Source organism: Ambystoma mexicanum, chromosome 11 (assembly GCF_040938575.1).
Source record: "Ambystoma mexicanum isolate Mex_15411 chromosome 11, UKY_AmexF1_1, whole genome shotgun sequence".
In the NCBI taxonomy this organism is placed as follows: Eukaryota; Metazoa; Chordata; class Amphibia; order Caudata; family Ambystomatidae; genus Ambystoma; species Ambystoma mexicanum.
In genome coordinates, this window is record NC_090934.1 from 754,789,991 (window position 1) to 754,807,991 (window position 18,001).

The 18,001-nt window shown below is 46.4% G+C and overlaps 1 protein-coding gene across 2 annotated transcripts in view; it reads left to right on the forward strand.

Annotated features, from left to right (window-relative positions):
- The first annotated feature begins 3,717 nt into the window (after nucleotides 1–3,717).
- IRAG1 (inositol 1,4,5-triphosphate receptor associated 1) overlaps nucleotides 3,718–18,001 on the forward strand; it is a 1,278,759-nt gene continuing 1,264,475 nt past the window's right edge. For both annotated transcript variants that reach the window (XM_069623652.1, XM_069623654.1), the window contains exon 1: nucleotides 3,718–4,043. The gene's annotated coding sequence lies outside the window, so the exon portion shown is untranslated. The remainder of the gene's footprint in view (nucleotides 4,044–18,001) is intronic.

Genomic DNA, 18,001 nt, shown 5'->3' on the forward strand with positions numbered 1-18,001 from the left:
TTAAAAGAGACCTTAGTGTAGTTACTTGCAATTTCATAAACCAAAATGGCATGTGTTTTCAAAAGAAGCATATTATACTATAAATGTTCTAAATGTTATAGTTATATGTGAGACTTTAAACAGGGAATACATTACTGTTTAAATCTACATGGCCACACTGATATTATAAAGTAGCGTTCCCAATGCTCATTTTGCTGATCTCCCTAGGGAACCTGATAACTAACTAGTTTATGTTTAGCCTTACATGTATTTCTTATGGGGTAATGCTTCAAGCCCCAGGAGATTAGCTTTGACATCTGGAGACAAACAGACCATTTTATCTTATATAACAAAGACCACCACTCACATGGGGTGATCCCAAGAGAAATATTCTTAGAAAAATATTGGCATACATTCAAGTAGACCCAAATCAATCGTCCTCTGAAGACATATAATCTAAACTGATCACATGACATGAATCCCTGTTTTCCAGACCCAGGGCTTTAAAGGCAGCTAATTGCACTTAGTGTGTCAGCTTTGACATTGAATTACACATACAAATTCACCAGAGATCCATTTAATGGAAGAACAAACAAAAGAATCCTCTGCTCGTTAGTGTAACCTCCAAGTCCACAGTAGTGTAGATACCCATTAAAACATCATTATACATCACCATGCATTCAACTTGGATAAAATCTTGCGTATGGGCAACGTGGTTTCCGTCTAGTACCCCACAGCGGAGGGATGCTCTTAGTTTCATTTTTAGGCCTACTGGTGATGGGAAGAAGAAATCAATCAACCAGCAGTCGCTCACTGAGTATAGGGATTTTGTTTCAGGGCAGAGGCTGCATCATGTGCCAGCCAGTACTTTGAATGTCGATGACAGGTATTGTAGAATTGGAATCCTTTGACAATCTCCAAGGGTTTCAACCAAACAGACCTGGTCTGAACTGCCAAGCGCGTATCGATTTTCTGTGCATTTGGTTTCATCTTTGCCTTCCTACCTTACAGGGATGAAGCAACGTTAACTCTTGCTACCATTAGAAAATGACTACTTGGTTTTATGCTCCAGTTGTTGGCCTCCAAAACTGTTGCAAACATTTTGCATCGATGAGTCAGACTTAGGATTGGTGCCCAAACTCCTGTAGTGATCCACCCAATGTCATCCTTGCATACATTATGCTGTCCCTATTATGTCAAAGGTTGGTTTATGCCTAGTCCCCATAGTGGAGTCCTCACTTATCTCAACAACAACTGGGCGCTAGTGGGCTCTGTAGCCTGTTCCTATCGGAATGCCTTGCTGCATCGAGTCACCTGACCTGGGAAATCAGCACAATTCCTATAATGACCTCCTTGGTTCTTCAGGGGGAGTCAGGCAGACTCCTTGTTTCTGGAGCCTCGCTTTACTCTGGTGGTTTTCCACCTCTCCCTGCAAACTGCTGTTGCCTGCATGCCATTAAAAGATGAGGTCACACACAGAGGCACAGAAGGGTCAGTAAATGGCTAGATTCACATGTCGACGTATTGTTCACATAGTTAATCATGGGCAGAAATTACAGATATAGGATCACACAAACCACCTGTGCCTCTTGCCCTGCCAGGGTCTCTCCTGCAGCGACTAAAAGGGGAGTCTTGGTAGCAGCGGCCTCCGCACTTTACAGTAATGTATCAGTGGCCAAACAGGGTTGAAGCAAGTTTCTGAAGAGTGGTCCTACAGTTACCAAAGGCAAACTTGATAGAATACATTCGTTTGGAATTAGGACTCGTCTCGCTTAAAGCCCAATTACTAATATGAAGAAGCTGCATGATGTTAAAGCAAGAACTTCTCCCATCTGCCCTTTATTGAGTATTTTGGGCACCAGTTATGAATTTGGTACCGATGGAAGTATATGTATTAATTATACACGCCTATTTAAAGAACTATGTGAGGAAGTGGGGTGGTTCCCGGATTATAACCTTTGCTCTAATTTTGAAATCCTGAAAGGTGCCTTAAAAAGAGAATGAAGAAATATGACGGGGTATGTAACTATGAGCATCTTAGTACCTTAAAATGTTATGCATACGTTGCGACAGTGGGTCATCAATATTTGAAGCCCGAGAGTTACTTAGAAGCTTGCCCTGACACACAAGTCAGAGACTTTTTTTCATCTCCGGCTCCGAGTGAATCAATTAACGGTCCTGGCTATATGTGGTGGCAGCAGAGCGATCCCCAGAGAGTCTAGATTCTGTAGGATCTGCGACATCCCTTCAAATCTTGAAAGACCCAGACATGTACTAACAGAAATGTCCTTGCTTGGGCCCTTTGTATATGGTGTGCCTGGGCCACTTTGTCCACTATCTCGACTTTGGGGACCCTTTAATGACCTATTTGGCTGAAGGTTGGGTTCCAAACCTGGGTGGGTAATCCCTTACTTGGGTTGGGGATACTTTGATACTTCCGGTGATGGGGGGCTGTTTTGTTGTGTGTTTTTGTTTCTTGTTGTTTTGTCTTATTGGTTGAGTGTCAGGGATTTTTGTTCAAATTGTATTTGTTTTTTACAAATATTATTGATGTCCATGTGTTCAGTATTATTTTGTTTATTTCTGAGGTTCTTTTAGACATTGCAATTTGAACACGATGCGATGTACCGGAGATTGTTTTTCTTTGTTGTTTGTTAAAAATTTTAAATAAAGTGATAAAAAAAAAAAATTGATGAGTTTTGGAAATGTATTAATGCTACTTCAAAAACTGCACCGTTGGCCCTCTACAGAGTTTGGAGATCAGCTATGTATCTACTGGAGTAGATTGACTTTGATATAGAATAGGTTTATTATGTCTATGCCAGAAACTGAGGACAGACTATATAATACGAGTTGGGGCTGTTGAACTGTTAAATCCGTGGTGGATTGATTCGTAAATGTGTTAAGGATTATCTTTCTTTAATGTGATGTTTTATCATTTTTAATGAAACAAATATTTTATATTTTATATACTGATAAATGTTTTGCATGAAATTAGAAAAGGATATATGTCATGAATTGTGTTAACTATTTGTAAAGCTTGTCAAATCATTATTGTAAAAGTTCAGTTTCTGAACTAATATACAATTACAATTTTTTTTAAATGTACCGGTATCTCGTATTAAGAAAGATCTGAAACGCTGCACAGAGTAACAGGTTTAAAGTTTCTGCATGTAATGCCAAGCCTTCACCTCATGAGCAAATGCCTTGCATTCGATCAGAGGCCTGCAACCTTAGGCAATACAGATGTTTTGGACTGCAGCACCCATTAGCCCTGTCCAAGAAAGCAAACGACAAGAGATCATGGGAGTTGAAGTCCAAAACATCTGGAGAGGGCCACAAGGAATATTCTCTCACACAAAATATTTGAATTATTTGTGTGTTGCCTCTAGATAAGGGCAAATATGTTTACGGTTGATAAAAACATGTGTTCGCATAACCGCCAGTGGATGACTCGTGTTTGTTTTAGTCAAATTGAAAACTTGCTGCGCATCTGCTATAGGTAGGAGGCTTGTTTTTTATTCAAGATTCAGAACTGCAAAATGGGGCACTTTGGGATAATAATGCACAGAGGCAAAATTACCACCTGTTATGCGACAGCGAAGATGGCATAGCGAATGCTGTGTAACGCACATGATAGCACTATTCCCAGCAGAGACTGCGTTACTAATGTGTTTACCGCCCCCCCCCCCCCACTCCAACTATGAAGAGTTTGAAGCAATGCGCTGGGCACCAGGAGCCGCAGCTCAAGCAAGGGCGCTCTGCCAGCCGCGGCAAAGCCTTTCATTGCTTGAACCCCAGGAATGAGGCGAAAAGGCGCTTTCTGAGCAGTTTATTTCTGCAACTTTAAACAATCTTTCTGTCAGACGGCCGGCCGGCGCGGGGAGCCTCCGCTTCGCTGGAACAGCCTGACCGTACATGGTCAGAGCTCCCAGGAGTGGGAGAGAAGGCTGGCCTCGGGGAGGAAAGGGGAAGTTGGTTTTGGGCTAGTAATCTGTGGAACCGAGGAAAATCTGTTTCATCCCGCCGAGAGCCCGGGACTGGACCCCGTTTACCCCTTAAAGGTACAGTGCAACACTTTGGTGATTTTATTTACTTGTGTGGCTCTCGTTGCATGGCATATGAGCTCAAACACATAGGGACAGGAAACGCCTGCAGGAGTAACGCGTGCGGCCGTGGAAGCATTGTTTTAAATGGGGAGATGCAAGCGCAGGCATAAATATCCATTCATGCTTTGCTGCTATTGTTACGGACGATTAGGAGGGGGCTGTAACTGGCATACGGCTGTACCCCTCAACTCCCCCTTATGTACAGAGCGCCACCCTCCCTGGGCTCATTGCCACCCTCCCAATGCGTCTAAATGCATTCCAGAAACTTCCAGGAGCTCGCTCCCCACAACATTGTTACTCTCCTTTCACTCCAACGTGTGCATTCCCAAAACGTGTCTCGCCGACAATTTGCGAGGTTTTCATTGGGCTCAATCTACATTTAGAACTCCGCAGGACTTACGCTGAGCTATATATGCAAAAGGAGAGGGTTTTTTTTGTATGTAAAATCAGAGCTTTCTTTTTTTTTTTAACCAAGAGCATTGCAAGTTATGGAAGCATAGCCACGGCTCCGTTCTGTGCAGCCCTACCCGTGGAGCCTTCCACGCGCGAGAGGGTTGCCACATAAGGCTGCAGTGCCCCCTCAACCACTTGACGCGCCTTTTATTGCTGAAACCAGGGGAGCTCATTGGCACAGTGGGTCGAGCATGTCTGGGGGGGAAGGTGCGACTCTTTCAGTTCCCAGTGCCAGCATATTTTCACTTCTCCTTAGTGTACTCTGCTCTCCCAATTGTTTGCCTCGAGTGTTGCGCTTGCGTTTCATCTTTTGAACCTGAGAACATTCTAGTCCCTCATTCTACAGTCCTGGAAGCATAATACATCATTATGCTCCGCGCGAATCTTCCAGAGCAGATTTCAAATGTGTTGCCTAATTCATCATTCTGTGAGGGGAGGGCACTCTTGTAGTACGCATGTGGGGGCACCAGAACTGACTTCACTGAAAGTGACATGTATGTTGATATAATGGGATGGTCGCCATTTTACGGCATCTTGTGGGTTTGTGCAGTCTGTGCCTCTTTCTTTGAGGTTGGTCTGACCTTCCTGAGGTCCCTAGATGATTCAGAATTCCTGTTTGCAGACCCCTAGGGTGGCCAGTGTGTATGGCTAGTTGGCACAGGGTGGTCAAGCTTTGTGACTTCATGTGACTCCTTGGTGTCATGATTGGTGCACGTTTGTTCATTTGAGGGTTAACTGTCACAGGGCAGAGTCAGACATTGAGCCCTTTGACAACCTCTTAAAGTCAGTGTTGGTGGAGGTTTGCGCGTCACTGGACATTCAGGCTTGGGCTCAGGGGGGAGGGGCATGGTGATCAGTGAAGGGAGGCCGTGTGATCAGGGGATGAAGCAGGATGGCCGGTGGATGAGGCAGGCCTAGTGTATGTTACAGGGTGTTATGGACCTGATGTAGGGGGTGATCAGTGCACACGGCTGTGAGATAAGAGAGCAAGACATAGAGATCTGATTATGGAGTCAGTGACCAGCAATTGAAAGAGGGTGACTGGCCAATTACACAGCGACTCGTGAGTGCACCAGGTTGATCGGTGCGGCATGCGAGGTGGCCAGTGAGCGAGGCCATATAAACAGTGAATGGGAGGTGGTGTGAGTGATGGGCCAAAGGAGGTGGAGTGATCAGTGATTGAAGTAGGATAACCACTGAGTGTGACAGTGGAAAGTGAACAGGGCAGGCTTAGCAGTGAATGAGGAAGTAAGTGAGAAGGGAACAGGGCAGGTCAAGCAGTGAATGAGGAAGGGGATAGGGCATGCCAAGCAGTGATTGAGGAAGTGAGAAAATGAAAAGGGAAAAGGGCAAGCCGAGTAGCGAATGAGGACGTGACAAGGGAACAGGCCAGGCCAATCAGTGAATGAGGAAGTGAGATGGGAACAGGGCAGACTGACCAGTAAATGAGGAAGTGAGAAGGGAACAGGGCGGACCAAGCAATGAATGAGGAAGGGGCTAGGGCAGGCCAAGCAGTGAATGAGGAAGTGAGAAGGGAACAGGGCAGGCCAAGCAATGAATGAGGAAGGGGATAGGGCAGGCCAAGCAGTGAATGAGGAAGTGAGAAGGGAACAGGGCAAGCCAAGCAATGAATGAGGAAGGGGATAGGGCAGGCCAAGCAGTGAATGAGGAAGTGAGAAGGGAACAGGGCAGGCCAAGCAATGAATGAGGAAGGGGATAGGGCAGGCCAAGCAGTGAATGAGGAAGGGGATAGGGCAGGCCAAGCAGTGAATGAGGAAGTGAGGAAATGAAAAAGGGAACAGGACAAGCTGAGTAGCGAATGAGGAAGTGAGAAGTGAATGATGAAATGAGAAGGGAATAGGGCAGGCCGAGCAGTGAATGAGGAAGTGATAAGGGAACAGGGCAGGCCAACCAGTGAATGAGGAAGTAAGAAGGAAACAGGCCAGGCCGATCAATGAATGAGGACGTGAGAAAGTTACAGGGCAGGCTGATCCAGGGAGCCAGTGCAGAGATTTCAGTCCTGGAGAGATACAATTCCTGGGCTTGAGGCCAAGGACAAGTCTTGCAGTCCTGTTTTGGATAAGTTGCAGAGGGCGGACAGTAGAGGCAGGCAGATTTAGATAGAGGCTGTTGCAATAGTCCAGCTTGGAGAGAACCAGGGCTCTGGAGATGGTGGCCTTCTGGGGGAAGGAGAGGAGAGGAAGAATACCTCTGAGGAGGTGCAGCTGGTAGTGTGACTTCTTAGAGACGTCGGAGATGTGAGGAGAGAAGGAGAGTGTGGAGTCGAAGATGACCCCAAGGTTTTTAGCCTTGCAGGTGGAATCAGGAAGAGGGCCAAGAGAGGCCGGCCAGAGAGCTGAAGGGAAGGGTGTGCCAATGAGTAGAATCTCTGTCTTACTGGCATTAAGGCAGAGGTCATTGGCGGCACACCACTCCTGGATAGCAGACAGTCAGAGATGAGAGAAGGAGAGGAGGAGGCCGAGGGTAGTCTGAAAATGAGCTGGGTATCATCCGCGTAGCACTGAAAATTGGGACAGAGAGCAGCGATGCAGTGGGCAAGGAGTGCCAGGTATTGGTTGAACAGCCAAGGAGAAAGGTTAGAACCCTGGGGGATGCCGCAAGTAGAGAAAAAGATATCGGAGTGGAAGGACCCAAGTTGGACCTGGGAGGGTCGATCGGAGAGGAAAGAAGTCAGCCATGCCAGAGCCTGTCCAGTGATACCCAGGTTATCCCGGAGACGGTTGAGGAGGATGGCGTGGTTGACAGTGTCAAAGGCAGAAGAGAGATCAAGCAAGATAAAAACGGAAGGGGTGTTAGAGTCGAGGTTGGTGAGCAGGTCTTCACGGATGTTCAGGAGAGCAGTTTCTGTGCTTCTGGCAGCCCTGAAGCCAGATTGATGGTCATGAAGACAGCCAACAGATTCGGTGTGGAGATTAAGATGGGAGATGGCCAGTTTCTCCAGGAGCTTGCCCAGGAAGGGAGTGATGGAGATAGGGCAATAGTTAGCCGGGCAGGAGGGGTCGGCAGAGGGTTTCTTAAGAAGAGGGTGCACAAGGGAGTGCTTCAGGGGGGATGGGAAGACTCCAGTGGCGAAGGAGTGATTGCAGAAATCAGCCATGGCAGGAGCTAGTGAGTTGATGTGGTCCTTGATAGTTTTGGAGGAACAGGGGTGAACCTGTTTTGATGAGACTTTCATAGATCGGGCTTGTGGAAGGAAGGGAATAGGGCAGGCTGAGCAGTGAATGAGGAAGTGAAAAGGGAACAGGGCAGGCCAACCAATGAATGAGGAAGGGAATAGGGCAGGCTGAGCAGTGATTGACCAAGTGTGAAGGGAACAGAGCAGGCTGAAAGGTGAATATTGAAGTGAAAAGGGAACAGGGCAGGCTGAGCAGTGAATGGCGATGTGAGAAGGGAACAGGCCTGGGTGAACAGTCAATGATGAAGTGAGAAGTGAATGATTACATGAGATGGACACAGGGCAGGATGAGAAGTGAGCAAGGAAGTGAGAAAGGAACAAGGCAGGCCAAACAGTGAATAAAGAAGTAAGAAGGAAAGGGGCAGGCCGAGCAGTGAATTAGGAAGTGAGAAGGGAACAGGGCAGGCTGAGCAGTGAATGATGAAGTAAGAAGGGAAAAGGTCAGGGCGAGCAGTGAATGATGATGTGAGAAGGGAGCACAGCAATCTGAGCAGGGAGCAGGACAGCCTGGGCAGTGAATTTTGAAGTGAAAAAGGAACATGGCCGGCAGTGCAGTGAATGAGGAAGTGAGATGAGAACGCAGCTGGGTTCGTAGTGAATATAACAAACAGAGTACAATTTTGCCAAAAATGTAACTATATACATTTTTTTTTATATAGGTTCTGGCACCAGCAAAAAACAAGCGGGTCCTGGGAGTCTCTCTGCCAGACATTAGTCCTGGTTGCGAGAGCCGTACTCAGATTCTTTAGCTCACTATATTTCACAGAGGAGAAATATCCCAAACATATCAGTCTTTGTCTTTCCCAGGGGCAGTCCAGCACCGAAATGCTAGGCAATTCTCCTCTGACCAACAGCAATCCCAGACACGTGTTTCAGTCTGGTTGGACCTCATCAGTAGGGTGGAGCTGTGTCTCTCTAAGAATAGTGAGCAAGGGGTCCACGTCTGGATTCCCCTAGTAACTTAGGGTGAGACCCAAAGTTACTTAAATATGCAAAAAACAAGGGGGGTCCTGGGAGTCTCTCTGCCAGACATTAGTCCTGGTTGCGAGAGCCGTACTCAGATTCTTTAGCTCACTATATTTCACAGAGGAGAAATATCCCAAACATATCAGTCTTTGTCTTTCCCAGGGGCAGTCCAGCACCGAAATGCTAGGCAATTCTCCTCTGAACAAGAGTACCAACAGCAACCCCAGACACGTGTTTCGGTCTGGTTGGACCTCATCAGTAGGGTGGAGCTGTGTCTCTCTAAGAATAGTGAGCAAGGGGTCCATGTCTGGCCATTACTCCATATCTTTTTTATGTTTGTTTGCAGTCATTGTCTCCAATCTACGTCTGGCTGTAGTGCTCCACCATAAACTGGTGATCTTATCTAAATAACCATTGCATATTAGAAGGGCCCACTACGCGGTGAATGCCTTCATGATCAGTAATGCTTTCTATGTATCCCATTTCTGTATGAAATAACATCATTCTTCTTCTTCTTCTTCTTCTTCTTCTTCTTCTTCTTCTTCTTCTTCTTCTTCTTCTTCTTCTTCTTCTTCTTCTTCTTCTTCTTCTTCTTCTTCCTCTTCTTCCTCTTCTTCTTCTTCTTCTTCTTCTTCTTCTTCTTCTTCTTCTTCTTCTTCAGTAAATACAATCTCTTTGTGAATTAACAAGGCCAAATAACCCGTCCGATGGGATGGTTCCCACTCAGAAGGGTCTACAACCATGTCCAGCTGGCTGCGCTATACCTTCAGAGAAATATACATTTGCATAGCAATCTGGCCCCACCCACAGGAGACGTTCAGCACCACAATGCTAGCAATTCTCCTGTGAACAGGAGCACCCCAGGCAACACCAGACATGTATGTATGCCTTGTTTGGCATCATCAGTGAAGCGCAGCTGCAGTGTGGCTTCTCTCTAGGTACAGAGAGCCAGAGGTCCAAGTCATGATTATTACTCTCATCAATTTAAGATAACATCCCAGACATTCCAATTTTGCCAACAATGTGGACACCCCTCTGCCATTCCTGAAGAGAAACATCCACTTGCACATCAGTCAACCTAAAGGACATCTTGCTGATGTGTCAGTGGGGCCAGTAAAGGAGACCTTACAGCAGTGAATGGGCCCCGGCTTGAGGCAGGCTGGTGAGTTTATTAGCCGGGATGACCAGTGAATGTCTACATTGTTATGCCCGCAACAATGTCCATCCTCAAGATGTACCATCCAGTCGGAAAATGGATGACAGGGAGATAATAGTAGAGAGAAGGTTATTATTACTTGTTTTGCATTAGGTAGTTATTCCTGACTGCATTATTTAGTTTTAATATAGTAGCATTTCACGAGGACTTCTGGGAACAGTTTATATCCATGTGCCGAAGAGCAGAAGATTTGAGGTTCCTCTTTTCCCAGGATATTCTGCCACAGCCAGGAAGATGACTAGCCTAACTCCCTCATGTCAATAGAAATGTGGGCTGTCTGATATCCCATGAGATCTGCCAGTCTCTCTCTCTCTCTGTTTCTTACTCCGCTACATTTGATTGCCTGCTCTACTCAGCCACACTCCTAAGGCAGCCACCTGTCTCCTGGCGCCTCTGTGTTGCAGCCGGATGTCATGTGCTTGAGAAAGAACTACCTCCGAGAGCAGGCAGGGTCACAGGAACGAGAGGCACATGGTTCATTCCCCATGTGCCCTCTCTGCTCTGGGACCCCAACTCTTGGTGTCCCTCAGACTATTAGAGATGCAAAGCAACCCTGATGATTCCGTGCTCTGTTCCTGCCTTTCTAACTCACTGGCTTTGGCTGTAGGACTGCTTTGCTTGGTAGGACAACAGGACATTTGGGACACCATGTGTCCCTCCCGCTGTCTCTGCAGTGCCTCACCTTCAGCACACACCTCCCTGGTGAAGTGTACTGGGAAGGGCATGGAAGCTTGGGGAGTGTTACCACAGTGTCACAGCACTCAAAGGCCTACCCCTCATAGGGAAGTGCCCTCTTAGCACAGGCTCGGTTTCATTTCTGAAATGACACCTGTCTTTCCCCCTACAGAATGATAATTCTCGTGTATCAATCTGCATGTGTTGCATGTATGCGCCCCTTGTCCCCGAGTAGGTAAACCAGAAGATTAGATCATTGCAATAAAATGTGTAAGCTATCTCAGCTGGTCGATGCACATGCTGCAGACATTTGTGTTCAAGCTGTAGGTCACAGGTTTTTATTACCGATGAGCTGGAAAAACATTGTATTCTTCTCAGGCTGATGCATGATATGGATTATGCCTTTGTGTCTGGGGTTGCACGGGTGCTCCTAGTGGGCTAAATGAGTAGGGAAGCTCTCTCCACCTCCAAGTATGCACAGATGGGAGCAGCAGGTGTATGCTGGATGTGGAGAGGTGGCAAACCTAAATCCATGCAGTAGGGCCATTCCACACATCGCTATTCCATTCCCAAGACCAGTGAACCTCTCTCTCCAGGCATTAGTAGGAGAGCAGGTGGAGGGACACGCAGTCCGTTAGGGGAACACGCCATTTTGCAGGAAAGCTCCAGGCAAGTTCCCTCGCCCACCAAACACTGTGACAGGAGAGAACCGTGGCCCAGAAATGACGGTGTCATTAGGGGTGTAAAGCACAGGCCAGCCGGTGGAGTGCACTATATATCAATGATCGTGGAGTGTACTATATATCAATGATCGGAATGTATTAAAATTGTCAGAATTTCTCTGGGAGTAAACACATTAAATTAAGTCTGGTGTGAACACCTGAAGACATGTGGTTCCTTGAACTGAAAGAGATTCCTTTCGGGCGACATTTCTGGCATAGGAGCTCCTTTTTGTGAAATTAGGGAATACAGGAGTAGAAGTGGTGAGAGTTACTCCCCTTCAGCGCCCAATTGGGCCCCAGGTGGTCATTTACTATTGGCTGAAGGGAAAGGTCACTTGGACACATTGGCTACTTTCGCAGCCAGGAGTTTCCCTCTGTTGATGCAGCAGGGAGATGGGGAGTTTCAGAGTGGGGTGGATTTCGATGCCCCTCCGGCACAGATACATAAAAAGTGTATGCACTTTATGATTGACTTTGCACATTGCAGAAAGAGATTGCTGTGGAGTTCACTGGCCCTTAGGAGTTGTCCCTTTACCGGGAGTTCCTTTGCTAGGCTGGAGGGCTTCGGAGGACCTCCTTGCTGTGCTAGAGAGGCGGACCCCATAGCTTGAAATCATTCATTCATTCGTGATGTGCAACATCTCGAAGCTGGCGTGCGCTTTTCTTTTGTAGAATATGAAAGCACTTGATTCTTTTACGGTGTGGGAATAGCTTTAGGGGGTGCATGTATTTTATCCACATTTATACTGTATGCTAATATTATTTCGTTTGTTATTGTGTGCTCTGATTTTCTTGCTGATGTATTTCATGACTCGGCCTTTATGGATGTCACTGCTCTCCGAAATAAAGATATGGAATAAATGAAATTATTATCACTGTATCTGAAAAAGAGAATGCGCGTTTGGGCGCGGGTTCCGCTGTAGTGCCCATTTAATGCACGGTTGTCCAGCTACTGGCTTCCAGGGCCGGAATCCTGCCGGGTTTTCAGGATATCCCTCATTAATATTCATGATGCAAAAATGTCCAGGTGATCCCCGTTTTGGCAGCCTTGGACAATACGTCTGTATCCTCCGTGACTTGCTTGCTAGGTGTGTGCTATGCGCATCACATCCACCCATATGCGCATACAGGGGCAGATAGAGTGATCTGCTCAGAATCACGCAGATAGCGGAAGCTGTGCTTTAAGGCCAGCTTTCCTGAGAACACTTTTGTCTATTTTTAGGCTTCAGTCTAAACATCTTCTTGTCACATCTTTCTTTTTTATACCTTTTCACATAGTTGTCTTTCTAGAGATAAACACGTGCTTTGTCCATGTTTCCATTGTGGTTGAGGCCACGTCATAAGGAAGGAGACACGTGCAATAATAAAGTAAGGGTCAGGGGGTTGGCGAAGGAGGAGGCATTGTCCCTGGACTTCATCTGCTTCTCGATTCTGATTGTCCCAAACGTCCCCACAGTCTGGAGGAAGGGGGTCTAAGTGTTAACCCCCTGTAATTGCGGCTTATTTTCAAAGATTAGTCAGACAATATGCTGAAACAAAGCTCGCACTGTGTCTCCTATCAGTGTTGAGCCTCTAAGCTCATGGCATGTTGCATTTCCGTGCAGTACGTCTATTTTTCCCCCACTGTAAATGAAGGAGTTCAGCCACCAGAACGATGGGGCCCCAAAAAGGCACGACTGATTGAACAGTCGAAGCCTAACACAGAACAATCTGAGATGCTTCTAATCTCTCTGCTGAATCATACATGTCTAACAAAGTCACCTGCCATTTGTCATTCATTTTTGATACAGACATATAGCAAAGATGTAGCTAGTGAGTCCCTGCTCCTCAAAGTCAACCAAGTGGCGTTAAGTCTGAAACAAAGTGATTATGTATAATGAGCTGTTATCAGCGCACCATAGACTGATCTGGCGTGCTCTCTCTATCTTTGTCTCGCTCTCCCTCTACTCTCACTCTCTGCCTCCCTCGGTTCCCCTCAGTCTTAAGCCATGTCCTTGCCTCTCTCTCTGTGGGCAAGAATTACATTGTCAGGTGCAGATATGCCAGAGCCACCCCACCCATAGCTGACAGCGTATCGACCAGGGAAAATACACAGCTGGCTTAAAGGAGAGAGAGAGAAGGCGGTGCTCTGTTTTCTATCATTAAACATAGAATGACAGCATCAGTAACAAAGGCATCCCACTAGGTTGGGACCGGCCTAGAATTTGCAGACATAGAATGTAATTTCTTCTTCGTCTGCTTCTTCTTCTGCTTCCTAGCTTTGAGAAGCAATGGAGTGCTTTACAGAGGTATACAACAGTACAGATATACAGCGGAGTGCTTTACTGAGGTATACAACAGTACAGATGCATAACAGAGCACTTTTCAGACGTAACAACAGAACAGGTATTCGGCGGGGTGTAGGATACCAAGGGGCACAGAGGAGAGGTACAGCTGTAGAGGGTGCCAGGGAGGAGAGGGGCAGGCGGCGGCTAGTGAGTCATGTGGCACAGGAGTCCTATGTGTTGAGGAGCAACTCCTTGAGGAGGTGGGTCTTGAGCTCTTTTCTGAATTGTGGGAGCACGGGGCGATTCTGATGCTGATGGGGAGGAGGTTCCATAGTCTTGGGGCGTAGGCAGAAGAGGCTTGTTTACTGATCCTTTCCTTTTTGTAGCGGCAGATTTGAGGACTGCACGTGTTCTGGCTTCTAGTGGTGCGCTGTCCTCCAGAGATGCTCAATTTCTCTGTGAGGTAGCTGGGTGACTTGAGGGCGACTGCCATAAAGATAATGTAACAAGACTTTAAGGTGATTTGTGCATGCAATGGGAGCCAGTGAAGGCCGATGAGGGCCGGCATGATGTGGATGTATCTGTGTAGAACCTTGATGAGGTGTGCGGCCGCATTTAGGACACTTCTAAGGGGTACGAGGGAGGACGATGGGAGGCCTTCAAGGTGGGCATTGCCCCCATCCAAGTGGGATAGGACCAATGCATGAATGGTGGATGTAAAGCTGTCTGGAGGGAGGAAGGGCTTGACATTCCGCAGGAGGGAGAGCTGGTAATAAGCTGTCTGAGCTTTCTTAGTTATCTATGTCTTGAAGTAGAGGTGTTTGTCGATGTGGAACCTGAGGGACTTGGAGCAGGAGGTGAGTTTGGGGTGTGAAGCCTTCAGAGTTCATGGTTGATAGCCAGGTCTGTATGTCTGGGTGTTCAGTGTTGTTGGTGAGAAGTAGGCATTCGGTCTTGTAGGGGCTGAGCTTCAAGTATGCACTGAACATCAAACACTGGATCAGCGAGCGGCAGGTTTTGAGCCTGTGGATATCCTTGATGGAGTCGACCTTGAGATATAGCTGTGTCGTCGGCTTATTGGTGGATATGGATATTTAGTGCGGCTAGGAGGGCTTCCAGCGGCTCCAAGTATAGATTGATGATCAATAGGGAGAGGATGCAACCCTGCGGGACTCCACAGGTGACGGCTAGCATTGGCGATCTAGAGGAGTCCATCTGAACAAATTACTGGTGGTTGGCGAGTTAGGACTTCAACCAGAGTAGGACAAGATCCCCGTATTCCGATGATGGGCGTCCGTGAGCGCCTGGTGGTCTACTGTGTCAAAAGCAGGCCAAGAGGTCAAGTAGAACCAGGAGGCAAGGGTGACGATTGACAAGGATGCTGAGGGCATTGTCGACCACCTGCATGGTTGCCGTCTCTGTGGTGCATCTGGGTCTGAACCCACATTGGTAGGTTTGGAGGGTATCCAGTCATTTTATAGCAAACAAAATAGAGTGGTAATTTTCAGAGCAGACGATAACACAGAAAAACAGTACAAACATTAATTAAATAAAGAGTAGTGGGGTAAGGTGTTAAAATGGGTCTGGGTCGGGGTGGGGTGGTGTTAAAAGGTTAAAAAAGCAGGGTGTTTGGGGGGATCCCCAAATTAATACAAACACAAGAAATCATTGTTTTCGGTGTTTTGTCTGTGATGAAATGTACCGCTCTGTAACTGTTAGTGGTAAGATCACATATGACCGGTTTGGAGGAGATTGCTGATGTCGATGTGTTGGTGCAGTTGCGCAGTTACTGCTTTCTTGACGACCTTACCTTGGAAGAGAAGATGGGAGAGGGGGAGATAGTTACCTAGGTTGTCGGGATCCAGAGTGGCTTTCTGTATTAGAGATAGGATGTGTCCTGTCTTTAGAGTCGATGGGAAGGTCCCTTGAGTTACCTATTCACATGTTTCCTGCCGAAATGTCATCATCACACTCAGGGTGCATTGTCGGTACTGTGGGGTGAGGTGGCAGGGAGAGACTCTGCAGGGGTGGTGGGTCCTGGGTCCAGAGGACCAGGCTGCAGGCACTAAAGTTGTATTTGTTATTTTCTTTTTTTTAATTATTAATGTTTGTATGTACTGGAACAGATGCATAGATTCAGTAACATTGCCAACCAATCAGTGGCCAACATGCAAAATTAAACATTGTCTTGCTGCTCACAGAAGAAACAGATCATTGGATTTAGTCTGAGTGTGACCCTTTCTAACAAAGAAGGACATTTTGCGAGGCAACATTATGTGTATTTTGAGCAAAAGAATATCTTGAAGAAAGGACATTATTTTATTGTGATACATTTTTAACTGGATTTTATGAGACTTTTCACTGTTGATTTCTAATGATCACGACCAGTAGATAACAAATAGTCACAAAACATGACACTATTTTTACTGAGCAAAGGACATTATCAAAACCTAGATGAACCTTTTGAAATATCTTCTGGTAGGCTGCTACACTGCGATTGTACTCTTTTGAAATACCCTTATGAGAAGGGGATGGTTAATCATACTTGTGAGGATTCCTGACGGCTTTGCATGGAATCAAAGAGCATTTATGATATACATGGATCTGATAAAAGGGTTGTACACTTGGATTACCAGGTACATATTGCACACTGAGATTGTTGCTTTTTTCATTTTTCACAAAACGGACCCTATTATTAAACTGTTTGAGAGCATGCACTGTATATACTCATTCAAACAACCTTAGCACCTGTGTAGGATGATCAGGGGGCTGCAACATCTGTCATTCCATTAGAGTCTAAAGGAGTTTCCACTTTCTTGCAGATTTTTTGAAGGGATTGCACTGGGTCTCAGGCTAAGGTTTTCTTTCTATATGGGGTTCTGTGCATGCCCCGTACCTATTGCACAGACCTCTTCAGATAATGATATATATAGGATTCAGGCTATATTGTTCGTTTGCTCCGAATCAGATTGGGTAAGCAGTGAGTGAGCGACACCTTTGCAATGTAGTTATGCCTAATTCACACGGCCTAGGTCCCAAACCTTCCCTACTGTAATGTATTCCCAGAATGTGATGTATTATATCTCCTCCCTGCAACCTACTGTTTCCTAAGAATGCGCCCAGATACCTTTGGGTTAGGTGCGCTCTATAAATAAATATACTGTGTCTTCAAGTCTTCAAGCCCTGAATACATGACTGTAAGATGTATAGAGACCACCAGCAAAGGGCATCACAGGCTGCTCTGCCTGCTGCACGCTTTAATGATTTTAGAGGGGTTACAGTGTTTTTTAGGGGAAGCATGTAAGTAGCTTTGTTGCAAAACCTCCAGCCCCTACAGAGTCTGCGCCGACATATGTGAGTAATGACATCACCGAGTGTGTATACATCATGCCTTTCTGAGTTCAAACTGTGTCAAATACATTTATATTGATGTAATGTGAAAATTTGTATATTTTGCCATATCTTACTTTTCCAACATATACATTTAATTGAAAGCTCTGAGTACGCAGTGTTTCCTTTTGGCTTCGGCTGCCCATTTGCTTTGTCTTGAAACGAAACTCGCTTTCCTGAATGTGAGCACAGGGATGGGCACACATCCTGCACCTACGGTCTGTGATACCGTATTTGTTTTTAAGATGATCTCTTGTTTGCAATACTTCTGTGTACTTCTGTTTGGGTTTTGCTGTGCCTTGCAGTGGGCGTCTCCACGCCATTGCATTTCCAGCTGGCTTGGGACATGTTATCCCAATGGATGTATCTATCATTTTTGCTAAGCCCTCATTTCCAGAGGGATGAATTACACAGAGGGTGGCGGTGTAGGGGGAGAGTTGGCCTAGGGGGCAAAGGCAAAGCAGAATACATGGGTTCTCACTGCCCTTGTTGAACTTCATCCTATCTGGTTTGAGGTGGCATGGAATGCAATGCCACCCTTGGAAATGCAGGCCTCTTTCCCGAGAGGTGTGTCTGCATAGGCTGGCGGAGGGGCAGCAGATTTTTTGGGAAAGGAGCCCTAAAGCGCCTAGATGAAATGCGAGCCAGCCAACAAGACACCAAGGAGTGTAAACACCTGGGATGTCTTTGCATGTAAGAGGGGGCACAATCATGGCTGATACGCCTTCTTCCTGAACGCAATGCTGTTTCAGCGTGATGCACCGCCGAATGATGCCTACCATGCCAGCGCTGCCAACGTGTGCGTTCATGGAATGTGGACCCGGCAGACATTTGTTTTTGGTATGTGGTCTTGCATAGCGCAGCTCCTGCCATTTTGACAGCCTCTTGGCACTATTACAAGAAAGAAGTTCTTTGGCGAAACATTTGGGGAAGAAGGCAGAGGGCTATTTGTCATTGGATGCTTGTATATTAGGACATAGCTTGGGCCTATTTTCCTAAGTAAATACTTCCAGAGAGCAATGGGCGAT